Genomic DNA, 11603 nt, shown 5'->3' with positions numbered 1-11603 from the left:
CAAGCACAACAACACTAGTGAATGAGTATAAATAAAATGCAAGAATACTCAACCCAACCCAACCCAACAAAGGCTACTGAGATGAGAAGTAGTGGCATCAACAGAGATGAAGATGAAGATCGAGTCATGAATTTCCATTGATGAAATCAACGGATAAGCGAGTTTACCAAAATATTGGTATGGATTACGCATATGTAGTTTTACTTGATTTCTTTGATTGTGATTGATGTTGAAGATTTTTTTTAATGCTGAAATTGAACTAGATCATTCCAAGGGTTGATCAGCTAACGATGATTGAGATCAAGAGTCTTTCTTGTGCTTTGCCTCATTAGAGCATCTCTAATGGTGGTGTTAAAATTGATTGTTAAAGTGTGTTATATGACAAAAAGTATAAAAAGTAAGACCCATTTGTGTTAAGTGTTTATTAGTTTAGAGAGTGGGTGTGTGCTTTAATAATGTAGTTAAAATACGTGCTAAGTGAATAATATATATATATATATATATGCAACCAGTTCGCTTCCTCTTATATCTTTCTCTCTTCTTTACTTTTTCTTTTTGGATAAATCATAAATACACCTTCTGAGCTTTGATTAAAATACGAATTGCCTCCCGTGGTTCTAAAAAATTACATTTTACCCCCTGAGGTTTATAATTTCATAAAAAAATCCCATTTTATTAATAAATCATCGAGTCAATTAATTTTTTTTAATAATATTATAAATATGTTTCAATTAATAATTAGGTAATTTTATTATTTTATAGGACAGCAATTATGAATTTCATTTTTTTTGGTTAATTTTGTTAAATAAAAAATTCTAATAAGGGAGTATTTATAATTTTCCAAATTATAGGGAGCAATTTATATTTTAAACAAATCTCAGAGTGTGTATTTGTAATTTACCCTTTCTTTTTTTACTCATTTTCTTTGTTCTGCTACACAACAAAACTCTAACAACTCTCCCTCTTCTACTCTCTCTTCCTCGCTCCTCTCTTCCTTTTTACCAAGCTCGCTGTAGTTAGCAAATGGGTTAGCAAACTTGTTAACTAACAAGCACTTTAATAAAATCATTGGAGCATATTTTTCATTTATTTGTTAGTTAACTGTAGTTTTCTGGCACTAACCAGTAGGTTTGCAAGCGTTAAGATCATCTAGAGTGATTTCCTATAGTGATCTCCTATAGTGAAGAGAGGATGGCCGACATGTGTCTCACTCAGCCTCTAAGGGCTAAGATTCAAACTCACCAAAACAACGTCGTTTTGGTGAGTAAATTGAAAAAAAAATTCAAATTTCTTTGAATTTGGGTTTCTTTTCAATTCGTTCCTAGGGAGAGTTTGAGAGAGAGAATGAGAGAGAAGGGGGAGGACATCGCCGCCCCACCCTGCCCTGCCCTTTCCCACCCCCAACGTGCTGCCTCCGCCGACGCCCTACCCGCCATACTCTAACAGATTCAAAAAAAAAAAACCATAGGTTCATCCTTCAAACTTAAAATATTAGGGTTTTAATTCAAAAAAATTAGGATTTTCTTTGAATGGTAATGGTAATGGTAATATAAGATTGTTTAATGTGTTGATTGAGAGATTCTTACCTGATTTATTTCAAATCTCTTCTACTTTCTTCTACTGTTTATGGCTTTTGTTTCTGTATAAAATATATTTGGTGGGTTACCTTGAAATCTTCGGCTGTGTGTGTGAAGAAGAAAAAATAGGTGTAGATGTGCAGAAGCACTAATTGATAATTGTTTAACATATAGCACTGACCATTGAAAATAATCACTACTACAAAAATAGTTAAAGATCACACTTTGACAAAAAAAAAGATCTCACTTTTATTGGAAGTGTGATAAAAAAAATTATATTGATATTTTAATCACACTTAATTTGATTAAGTGTGATAATATTTATTTTTTATGTCACTTTTCAATTAAGTGTGATTATATATATATTTTTTAATCACACCTTCTAATTAAAAGTGTGATTATATATACACTACTACTTTTTAATCACACTTTTTAAACAAAATGTGATTATATATATATTTTTTAATCACATTCTAATTAAAGTGTGATTGTTTATATATTTTTTAATCACACCTTTTAATTAAAGTGTGATTATATATACACAATTACTTTTTAATCACACTTTTTAAACAAGTGTGATTATATATATATATTTTAATCACACATCCTAATTAAAGTGTGATTATTTATATATTTTTTAATCACACCTTTTTAATTAAAGTGTGATTGTATATACACTACTACTTTTTAATCACACTTTTTAAGTAAGTGTGATTATATGTATATATTTTTAATCACACATTCTAATTAAAGTGTGATTATTTATATATTTTTTAATCACACATTTTAATTAAAGTGTGATTATATATACATTATTACTTTTTAATCACACTTTTTAAATAAGTGTGATTATTTATATATTTTTTAATCACACATTTTTAATTAAAGTGTGATTGTATATACACTACTACTTTTTAATCACACTTTTTAAGTAAGTGTGATTATATATATATATTTTTTAATCACACATTCTAATTAAAGTGTAATTATTTATATATTTTTTAATCACGTTTTTTTAATTAAAGTGTGATTATATATATACTACTACTTTTTAATTACACTTTTTAAGTAACACTACAAGAAAAGTGGGCTTATGAGACGGAACTTTTTGCGACGGCAAAAATGTGACCTTTTGAGACGGCACAATTTGCCGTCGCAAAAAATATGACTTTTTGAGATGGCACAACTTGCCGTCGCAAAAAATGTGAACTTTTGAGACGACACAATTTGCCGTCGTAAAAAATATGACTTTTTGAGACGGCACGACTTGCCGTCTCGCAAAAAAAAAAAATGTGACTTTTTGAGACGGTACAACTTGCCGTCGCGAAAAATATGCCTTTTTGAGACTGCACAACTTGTCGTTGCAAAAAAATGTGACTTTTTGAGACTTCATATATATAGTTACAAAATGGTTTAAATAAATGCAATGGTATTTTTCTATCATAAAAAAAAAATTAAAAAAAACGACGTCGTCTTACTCTTTTGATATAACATTTCTCTTTTCATCTTCCTGTCTCTCTGTCTCTATCTCTGTCTCTCTTTTCTTTCTCTCTCTCACTCATCACTCTTCTCTGTCTGTCTGTCTCTCTCTCTTTCTCTCTGTGTCTCTGTCTCTCTTCTCTTTCTCTCTCTCATGCATCACTCTTCTCTGTCTGTCTCTCTTTCTTTATGTCTCTGTCTCTATCTCTCTTCTCTTTCTGTCTCTCACTCATCACTCTTCTCTGTCTGTCTGTCTCTCTTTCTCCTTGTATCTCTCACTCATCTTTCTTCTTTCTCTGTCTCTCTCTCGTTTATCTCTTTTTGCTATTCTCTCTCTCTCTCTCTCTCTCTCTCTCTTTTTGTCTATCTCTCGAGCATCTTTTGTCTCTCTCTCTCTCTATCTCTCTGTCTCTCTCGTTTTTCTTTATTCTCTCTCTCTCTCTCTCTTTTTTCTATGCCTCTCTCTCGTTAATCTCTTTTCGCTTTCTTTCTCTCTCTTTTTGTTTATCTCTTGTTCATCTCTTGTTTCTCTGTCTTTTTCTGTCTCACTCTCTCTCTATCTTTCATCTCTTGGTTCTAGATCATGACACAATGCAATTATACAATTGGATTTGTTATTTTTATAACTGTATTTTAATCTTAATATTATTTACACCGTACCTTTAGGCACGGACATACGCTAGTATATTTATATGGAGAATGAGTCATTACTATGTAATGAGCACATCTGTGATTGTTGTACGTCTCATTGGGGCCCGTTTTGGGTCATATTTTGATGACCTGAACCGTTTATTTTTTAAAAAATATCGAGTAGAACATATTTATAAAAAATCAAATTAGTCATTTATATTAGTTTTCATTTGATTAAAATAATATCTAAATTTGACCAAACTTACTAGTTGTGTGATCCAAGTAATTATTTAATTTTTTCCACTAGCAATTATATAGAGCTAAATTTTATTGTCAAATGTGAAAGAATTTGTAAATTTAAAATTATAAATCTAAAAATTACTTTTATAAGTTTACAAATTTTAATACAAAAAATAATATGTAAAGTGAATAGTAAAGAGATTGATTCTGTACAACTACAAAAATTGAAAGGCAGCAATTCAAGATAAATTGTTATAGGCCAAATCTGATTAATTCTTTATCACCTTCCTCTGTCAAATTAATTAATTGTAACAATATTTGAATGAAGCACAACATACGCCTCTTTTATGTTGTTTTACTTGAATTTTAGAAATGAGCCCTAGAATGTCCACGTGCTAACTCAATATCTCACTGCGAAGAACAGAGAGAGAAACGCACGAGGAGAGACACTGGGTCGTCGCCGTTGCAGTTGCCGAAGTCGACGTTGAGGAACCACATCTCCCTAATCTTCTTCTTCTTCTTCGCTTTCGTCGCAGCAAATGGTAAGCGGCTTTCGGGGCCTCCGTGCGTGTTGCTTCCGCTTCTCTCATACGGCGGCGATTCCTCTCCCCATACACTCCTCCGCGCTCTCTTTCCGCCGCCGACTGTTCGTCACCAACTGCTCAGCCTCCGTCGCCGGAAAAAAGGAGAAGGTAATCGTGATTTCCGGCCCCACCGGTGCCGGCAAAAGCAGGCTCGCTTTGGAGCTCGCGAAACGCCTCAACGGAGAGATCATCAGTGCTGACTCTGTCCAGGTTTTAGAGATTTTCGCGCCGATAGCTCTTGTTTGGTTACGTAAAAATTTGAGGAAAAAGTAAACACTGAGCTAATTACAATACAACTGCTAGCTAAGTTGATTGAATTTGGTTTGTGTTACAGGTATATCGAGGACTTGATGTTGGATCTGCAAAGCCTTCATTGAGTGAAAGAAAGGTATTCATAGATTACTGCATTTTAAGATTCTACTTGTTTAAAGCATGTTTATAGCTCACAGGTCTTGTATCATGTATTATGGCCAAGTTTGGCAACCTAAAAATAATCTATCTTTTTTTTTTTTTTTTTTTCATCAGATCACCTCTCTACTTTTCTGCATATCTTTTCCTAAAAATAAAAAAGTGCACTTATTTAGGTCATCATCTTTTCTCTATCATGTGTCATGTATCATGGTCATTTGGTTGTTATTGCTTAATTTTATAAAATAAGGTATGTGAAAGTTTGAAAGCGTCTATCTGTCTTTTTTGTAAGTGATTATTTCTTTCTCATACCTTGTATATGTGTGCTTATGCTTTGAATTTAACCCTTTTTTTTAGCGTGATTGTCTGTCCATCGGTCACTATCGTGGCAACACCCCAATAAATGGGTTTACAAGTTTCTGTCCAACTAGAAGATCTATCAGAAAAAGGTAGCTTAGTCTACGAGGATTAGGAAACACCATGATACACTAGTGCATAAAACAAATCATAGTTCTACTGGGCTAATGACAGGTGAATTGGTAGAGATAAACAAAAAGAGAAAAAGATAATGGACTTAATTTGCATTTTTGTGTTGTTTTCCTTTCTTTTTTGCGCCTTTTTGTGTCAGTTTCTGTTCGTTTGATGACAATGTTGTCTGGCTAAAGAGCCTTTTGTTTTTTTCTCTGTGTCTGTTGTTAGTTTTGTGGTGCCTGAGGGATGCCTCTTGTAAACCTGTATATGTTATTGTTTTTAATTTATAACTTATTTACCTAAAAGAAAGAGAACCCACAGTTTTGGCTCTATGTTTTGTGATTTATTAATTTCCTTCAATGGTTTCATCTTGTTTTGCAGGTCTATGAGGATGAAACAGTTTCTATTGACCCTTAGATTTATTTTATATTTTTATATTTTTGGCCTTTTTGATTCAGGGATCCACAATTGCTGATCTTTCAGTCTCTATTACACGGGTTGAGAATTACCAGCTGCCTCCTGAGGCTCCTCCCCTAACCCCTGTAAGTACCACGGCTGTTAAAAATAATACTTTGGTATCTGTTTTTATAATACTATTCTATCTATTCATTCTAAAAATTTATAGATAATGCGAATGTAAAAAAAGTTGGATGGGCTAATGACAGGTGAATTGGTCATGGACCTACTCACCTGATCCTGAGGCCCACATTGTAGTTTTTTGGAAACCTTAGTCGCTTTACTCCTAGAAGGATATAAAACCAAAGAAAATTATCAGTGAACAAGAAAAAATAATAATGATGGTGATAATAACAATAAAATAAATAACCTACTGATTGTAGCAGCAAGCAGAAATAGGTCAAACCCTCTGATGTTTTAATCAGTGAAGAAAACAAACTAGAAAACTTTGAAAGTGATTATATATTTGAAACCAGGTGAACTTATAGAGTTATTACTACTTTATTGATCTTATTAGCTTGTGAATTTCTCTCTATGATTTTCATGATTTGCCCAAGCATTATTATTACTAAAGCAATACTATGAATTGCTAACAAACACATTCAATGTCATACCACTACATATCGGAAAATTTTGTATGGAGGGATTAAGTATAATGATATTTGATTTAACATTCATGCAATAATTCTTGTGAATGTGTGTCACTCTAACATGTCATGCTTGCTTGACATTGATCATCACATATACAGTCAGTTGATGCATAACCACAGCAGAGTTGATTGATTCCCATATAGGTTGATAGTTTGGTTTTGGAGTTGCTAAAAGGCAATTTGTGTTTGTAGCGGTCTCTGAATTAATTTGCATTTTCATTTTTCAGGTCAGAAATTAATTAGAAAGATGCAAAATATAGTCAAAGAATTCAAGAAGTTTGTGCTTCAAATTTTTTGGTGGCTGTGGGGAAAGGATTGGGGCAGTTTAACAACTGGATAAATTACATTATTTTTGGTGTGATCTAAATGTAAGTTTATAAATTAATTAGTAAGTTTATTCATATGCTTCTGGCGATTTTTAAATTAATTTGTTTTTTTATTTTTCAGGTCAGAAATTTCTTGGAGAGATGCAAAATATGGTCAAAGAATTCAAGAACTTACTTTTTTCAAGTTTTTTATTTTTTATTTTTTAATGTATGTAATCACAGTTAATTTTTTTTTTATTAATTTCTTTGTATATACTTTTAAACATTTAACTTTCATTTATGAAATATATGATATTATTTCATTCAATATATGGTTGTGATTCAAAATATAGTATATAGTGTGTATTACATTATTCAAATGAGCGTGCAAAAATAATATTGATTATTCTTTAAATATGTCAATTTTTTTTTATCACAGGTTTTATTAGTTATTAATCACACTTAAAAGGTGTGATCTAAATGTTTTTAATCACACTTAAAAGGTGTGATCTAAAGTTTTTAATCACACTTAAAAGCTGTGATCTAAATGTTTTTAACCACACTTAAAAGGTGTGATCTAAATATATTTAATCACACTTAAAAGGTGTGATCTAAAGTTTTTAATCACACTTAAAAGGTGTGATCTAAAAGTTTTTAACCACACTTAAAAGATGTGATCTAAATATTTTTAATCACACTTAAAAGGTGTGATCTAAAGTTTTTAATCACACTTAAAAGGTGTGATCTAAATGTTTTTAATCACACTTAAAAGATGTGATGAAAGCATTTTTTAATGACACTTAAAAAGTGTGATTAAAAATGATCATTTTTAATCACACTCTTAAAGACCACACTTTAATAAAACTTAAAAGGTGTGATTAAAAAACATACATCACACTAAAAAAGTGTGATGTTTATCTATATTTGTAGTAGTGAATAGTTCTTACCTAAGAACAAAAAATAAAAAAAAGGTGACTCCGTAACGTTATTGGTCCCTCTTCTGATAGCATTTCTTGGGAGTAATTTCAATTTTTGAAAATTTTTAGAGACAAATTTAGATCATCCCAAACAACCCCTTAGATAGAAACATTATACACTATTCAAAATATAGCTATGCAAAGCTCAAATTTTGTTTTTGTCTTTGTCTCACTTTGGGATGCAAAAGGAGCTCATTATTGCTCACCATACAAGGGTGCACAAGATAGCTTCTACGTATCCTACAATTAATTAGTTTTATTTATCATATTTAGAACCTTTATAATATGTTGTTATTTTAGGTAAAAAAATGTCAACATCAAATGCATCTATGAGTGATACTAGTGAAATTTAGTTTAGAAATTGAAAATGTCGTTACAAAGCGAGAGTAGCATTCGAAATTTTAGAGTCAAAGGAAAATCCAAGGATGGTATACTTTGCTTGCCCTTTTCAATAACACCAATGGATGTGATTTCTTTTAGTGGTGGATGTCTTTACATAAGCAGCGTCAATTGTTGAAGATGATAAGGGAGGAAAGCGACGAAAATTATAATATCAAGTCTTTGGTCAACAAACTCATTGTATCCAATGGTGAGCTGGAAGAGATGAATACAAAGTGTAGGAAAGAAAGTAAACAAATCGTTGTAGAGATTAGAGAACTTCTAGAAAAGTTGCACTACGCCATTATAATAATAGTACTGAATGGATTTGAACTTCTTCTTTTGTTTTTTAAATATTAAGTGTAAATTAAGTTGGTTTTGGACGTGGACTAGTCTATTGTAAATTAAGTTTTGGGATTGTCTTAAATGTATAGTGCAACAGCATCGACATGAAGAATGTTGCTACGACATGGATTAAAACTAATGTCTTTAGTTCTTTAATTCTAATCAGTGTGTTTGGTTTGAGTTTTTTGAATTAAGTTTTTTGGAAACTGAGTTTTTTGGTTTTTATGTTTTTAGTGAATATTTTTAAAATTTTAAACATTTTTTTTTTATCTTTTTAGATGCACCTTACTTAGATGTATCTAAAAAGTAAAAAATTTGTGAAAAAATATTTTTAAAAATTAATAAATACATAAAAATACAAAAAATGTACTGAATTCTCGTATTTTTTTTATATTTTTGGTATTTAGTGAATTTTTAAAAGGTTTTTTTCAATTTTTTTTTACTTTTTAGGTATATTTATGTTAGGTATGTCTAAAAATTAAAAAAATTGCTCAAAATATTAAAAAAATTCAGTAAAAACAAAAAAATATGAAAAATAAGAAAGTAGAATTTTCTGAAAAGTGTTTTATGAAAAGTGATAACCAAGCATAGTGAATGTGTTTTTATTTGTGTTAATTTTGGTGTGGTTTTCTGTTTGATATAAACAGAAAGTTGTGTGTATGAGATATCGAATTCTTAGGGATGTAGAAAAAGATTGGTTCATCATGCCCTGATTTGTTTCATTTTTATCTGTCACGCCCCCAAACCGCCCCTAGTAGTTTGGGTGCCGTGATGGCCAGTAATCCGAGATTACCAAAGGCCGACTTACAAAAATCACACACAATCAGAGTATAAAATATGGGGCTTACAAGTGCGGAAGCAATACATATACATACAGAATCTAAATAGTCCATGAGAGCAGTACATAAGTCCACCGAAATGACATACATCTTTATAAAGTCTTACAACTTAAATACAATGAGGAAATGAGGTACAAAACACATCTTGACCAAAAGGCTTCTCAAGCCGACACATACAAGTACAAATGTAAAATAAACCGAGAAGCATGATCTTCAAGATGGTGCAAAAATGCTAATCCAAAACATGTCGGCTAAGCACCCAAAACACATCGGCAATCGCGTCTAGGCCTCCATGCCTTCTTGTTCATCACCTACATATATATAGAGAGGGTGAGCTTGGATACTCAGTGAATGATATTAGAAATAAAGGTTTTGCATGATTGATATCCAAGATTTCTTTCAAAACAATACATAGCATACTTTACAATCAAGAGGGAAATCAAGTTCATTGCCGGCCTTCCAAGTTCTTTGGATGTTATTACATCTACTTAATACAAGAGGGTGATGACATTCCCAAGACAAGAGTGCAGTTGCATTATAGTCCCCTGCAACTAAGGACTTTCAAGACAAGCTGTGCTGCGAAAGTTTATAGTCCTCTAGCACTAAGGACTGTCAAGACAAGCTGTGCTGCGAAAGTTTATAGTCCTCTAGCACTAAGGACTGTCAAGACAAGCTGTGCTGCGAAAGTTTATAGTCCTCTAGCACTAAGGACTGTCAAGACAAGCTGTGCTGCGAAAGTTTATAGTCCTCTAGCACTAAGGACTGTCAAGACAAGCTGTCATCAAAACAAGATAGTGCTTGATATGAAATTAGGGATAGTCATTCATGCTAAATCAAATACTTTTCAAGACAAGGCAAAACAAGATTTATCAAAACAAGTGTAACATAGCTTTATTAGAAATATCACTCACATAGTTTCTTCACACGTCGGGGTCGAGACAAGCCGAAGTCCTACAAACACAGGGCAAAGCCTATTGAATGCACTTTCAAACAAGTCTCTCATGTATGCAAATGATCTCGGAAAGCATGCTGGGCACTAACCAGGTATGGGCCGAGGTTCCACACCTCCTCGCCGAGGTGTGTCCCCGAGGGCCACATGCAAGGAAAAGAGGTCGGGAAACTCTGGGTTTTCCCTCTGCTGATGAACATGAAGAACATGAGCGTGAAAACATGAAAAATACGAATGTTTGATCATAATCTGCCATCACAAATCTGGGATTTTCGTGCTATGAGTTTGAAAACATGGACCTGGGTACCCGTACTTGGAATCCTTGCGGAAATAAACACAAAATCATGATTCTTTATGCAAGCTTTCGGATCAAAACAAGACTTTCTTGAAGAACACATGAATGTCATTTTCTCTTTCTAAAATCGAACTTCAAAACGATGCATGGCTTACAAATCATATTCGATCATGCAATGCAACAACGTGAATATAGAGAACATCGTGAGCAGATCAAGAATCTAACCTTAGAACACAGATCCAACGGTTCGATTTCTAGGAATCAAGCTTGAAGATCTACTTCCTCGCCCTAAAACTCTTTCTTCCTCCTAGAGCTTCTCTCTCTACAAGGAAAGTTTATGATACTAAATGATAGTTTTCTATACCCGGTTCTGGGGTTAACCCTCTGCTGAGACACGTGGCGGTGACTGGTTGGGTTCTACCTGAAAAGGTGGCTGACAGGCCAGACAAAGCATGGTGGAAGGGTGTTCAACAAGCAAAGCGGTATGGCCTCTCTGACAGGCTATGACATCGGCTAGCAACAAGGCGTATCTAACAAGCTACACGGAATGGCATTCTGGCAAGGGGTGACATCGGCTAACAAAAGACTTCGGCAACTAAGGTGACAATGACCTCGGCTAGGAAGGACAACACTTGACTAAGCTGTGCCACATCTTGGCCTAGATGCGCCACACCTCGGCCTAGGTCATACCACTCCAGGACGAGATCACTTGGGTGCAAGGTAACATCTCGGCTAATGTAGTCAAGGCAAGGACTGAGGTCGACAAGGGGTTTCAAGATACTAATACTAGACTAAGGATGACCTCGGCATTGGAATAACATCGGCTAACATAACTCAAGCAAGGCGTATCCTAAGTTTCGCATTAAGGGAGGAACAAGACAAGCATACTACACTTAAACAAATCACAAGGCTTCAAATCAAGACATGGATCGCATTAGCTCAAGCGAAACAAATCACAACATACACATGCAAGCTAAACAAGTCATAATCATACCGATGCTCATGAACATGATGAGGACA

General features: G+C 33.3%; 1 long non-coding RNA gene across 1 annotated transcript; it reads left to right on the top strand.

The window, feature by feature from the left end:
* Window positions 1-5470: 5470 nt before the first annotated feature.
* LOC145799102 (uncharacterized) lies at window positions 5471-7128 on the top strand. The gene is made up of 3 exons (XR_014341108.1): window positions 5471-5931; window positions 6723-6863; window positions 6943-7128. It is a non-coding gene; the product is annotated as an uncharacterized LOC145799102 (long non-coding RNA).
* The last annotated feature ends 4475 nt before the right edge of the window (window positions 7129-11603 follow it).

Source organism: Camellia sinensis, chromosome 9 (genome assembly GCF_055761805.1).
Source record: "Camellia sinensis isolate YWXY chromosome 9, ASM5576180v1, whole genome shotgun sequence".
Lineage (NCBI taxonomy): Eukaryota > Viridiplantae > Streptophyta > Magnoliopsida > Ericales > Theaceae > Camellia > Camellia sinensis.
This window is presented reverse-complemented; position numbering and strand designations above follow the sequence as displayed.